Source organism: Triticum dicoccoides, chromosome 1B, assembly GCF_002162155.2.
Source record: "Triticum dicoccoides isolate Atlit2015 ecotype Zavitan chromosome 1B, WEW_v2.0, whole genome shotgun sequence".
NCBI lineage: Eukaryota > Viridiplantae > Streptophyta > Magnoliopsida > Poales > Poaceae > Triticum > Triticum dicoccoides.
The window spans coordinates 182749987-182752812 of record NC_041381.1 but is presented as its reverse complement, the minus strand read 5'-3'; positions in this window follow the sequence as shown (position 1 = coordinate 182752812).

Below are 2826 nucleotides of genomic sequence, written 5' to 3'. Positions count from 1 at the left end.
TCATCTCCATTCCAAAACCACCTCCTCTCCTCTCCATCATCTCCATTCCAAAACCATCATCTCGCCTCTCCCTCTTCTGATCTTCTCTCCATTGCAAAACCACCTCCTCTCCTCTCCATCATCTCCATTCCAAAACCACATCCTCTCCTCTCCCTCTTCTCTATTGCAAGACCACCGTCTCTCCTCCCATCTTCCAAAGCTAGCACCGGACCACTCAGAACGACATCTATGGAGAGGATGCAGCAGCGAATCAGGCAGATCGCCGGCGGCGACCAGGCAAAGTTAGCCAGGTTGAAGGAGATCCTTAGTTGGTTTGACAATGAGTGGGAGATTTCGAGGACGGTGCGGGCCATGTGGCAATGTATGCGAAAGAGTGAGACGACGGTGATGAGGGCGGCGATGTACATGTACTCCTCGGCGGCAGTCATGCCGCAGTCCTCCGAGTTCATCGAGTATCTCCTATGAGCAATGGAGCAGAAAGATTCACCCGAGGCGACAGTCAGGCGGAGGTGGTGGGCGTACAGGTCGAAGGTCGAGCACCCAGAGGATAATGAATCGATCGAGTATGGTGTGCCGTTCGTGAGGGTGCACAGCCAACCGGAGCCATAGGAGTATTCATTCTCCCACCACAAGAGGAGGCCGGATGGCACGACGTCGCTTCCCCGCCGTTCTCCATGGTTCCCTCGACGCTCGCCTCATTTCAACGGTGGCTGTAGGGTTTAAGGTAAGCTTTGCACTAACCTAATTTTCCACCTGCTCATGCTTACAATCAGTGTGATAGCTAATGAAAATCTTGCTTACAATCAGTCTCCGAGTACTACGCCAATCACCCTAAAATAGCTCTGGACCTTTGGGTCAAAGTTGTGACACAGTGTACAAATAAAGAAAAATAGATTGGTGCTTCTTTCAGAAAAGAGTACTCCCTAGAAAACTGCCAATATAAACTACTAGTATTTGGTTAGAGGATTTGCTGTCGAGAAAGATCCGTCCACAGAGAGCGCCACACATCCCACTAGTGGTGGTGGATGTCAATGCGTGCATGCAGCATGGTTGGTGTCGGTAATTTTTACTTGGCACACCTCGCAATCTGCATATATGCCGGTTCCATACGTACATTTGTGCAGTTCCACCAAAATGCAGCTGAATAACCCTGTTTGCACAGATAATGAAAAAGCGTGATTACATTATAGTGGCACTAGTTGATGAAACACACAAAATAAATAGAAGAAAATATTGCGATAGTATCATAGTATGCCATGCTGCCAGGGCGAGATGGGCCCTGCGACGCCTCATACGGTACGCCTCATACTGGACATCGTCCCAAGTCTCCCAGATACACCTTCTGCCAGTGATGAACATCAGTGTACAGCAGTAGTACAAGGAGGTGCCTTGAGACATTCAAATCTCTATTTTTGTACATATTAACTAAAATTAAGCACCCCAGTTTGCAGAAACGCTTAAACATTAACAATGGGACTAGTTGATGAAACATACTTTAACAAAGAGAAGCACTTTCTTTATCTACATTGGAAATAAAATGATAGAGATGACACTCGCTCTATTTTAACTGTATTATTACTTCATTTTATCAGTGACACTAGGGTCGAGCAGGTGGCAAACGAGGTGTACCATGCATCGCAAGGATGGAGGCCGGGGGTGCTTAGACTGGGATGCTGAAGCTGCCTCTTTCAGTCACCAACATGGATGATTCAATTCATGGGACCTTTTGGTGCAGTTCATGTAAAATGAAGCAATGTCCCGTGAGCTAGCAGCTTCTTCTTCAAAAAAATTTAAGAAAAGGGCTCCAGCCCTGGTTCCATTTCCATCAGAAAATGAAACCCACAGAGCTTCTTCTTCATTAGTTGCAATAAAATTGAGCAACATCAAGGTTGGTTGTGAAGCACCTGGAATGCTCAACTATAATTTGGATATCATTTGTGCAGTTCAACTAAGATCGAGCGTGAAATGTATATCTCTCTTTGCACAAAAAAGGTGGAAAGGAGGGTGACTAACAAGTGATGAAACGTGCATCAAATGAAAAGAAGCATGTTCCTTATCTGAATGGCAATCCTACATGGACAGTAGAAATTTCTAAAGCAGTGGCATTGCTAGATATTAGTGTGGGCATTAGGATTAACTATGACAACTGTTAAATACGACATTACTTTGGGCACGGGAGAGTAGGCGGACCAGGAAAGTTGCATTTCTAACGAAAAGAACCAACTTATCTTAATGGGAAATTTTAGCAGGACATGTAAAGAAGTGCCATTGATTCATATTACTGGAGGCATTACATTGAAAACAACATTGGTTTAACGTGTCCTTACTTTTAACAGTGCGACTGCTACATTTTAACAGTGGCATTACATAAGAGTGGCTCGGGGCAACAAACATCAGAACTGGATATCTGGGTTGGTCCCATTTTTGTTCGGTATAGCCACCTTATACTGTGTGAGGCTAGCAAATCTAGTGCTGGACTTACTCTGTTGACTTGTCCCCCAGTCCCCACTTTCTTTACTTTTTCAACCAATAGATCGGGTTTATATTGAGTTTGTACTACGTTTCCCTTTATTTTCCTATTATACATGGAGACCAGTTGGATAGCCAGTCTGTGCTACTTTTCGCCCCCATTATTTCCTCTTTCGACCAAGTCCTAGATTTAGGTAACAAATCCTCCCCCACCCCACCCCCTTTCTTCCTTGTTTGAACCAAGTAGTACTAGATTCGAGTGCATGAACTAGTTTTACCTCTTAAACATAAAAAATAGGTGGTTTTCGAACAGCCGATCAATCCTATCTACGAGGGGCCCTAAGAAATAGTAAAAGT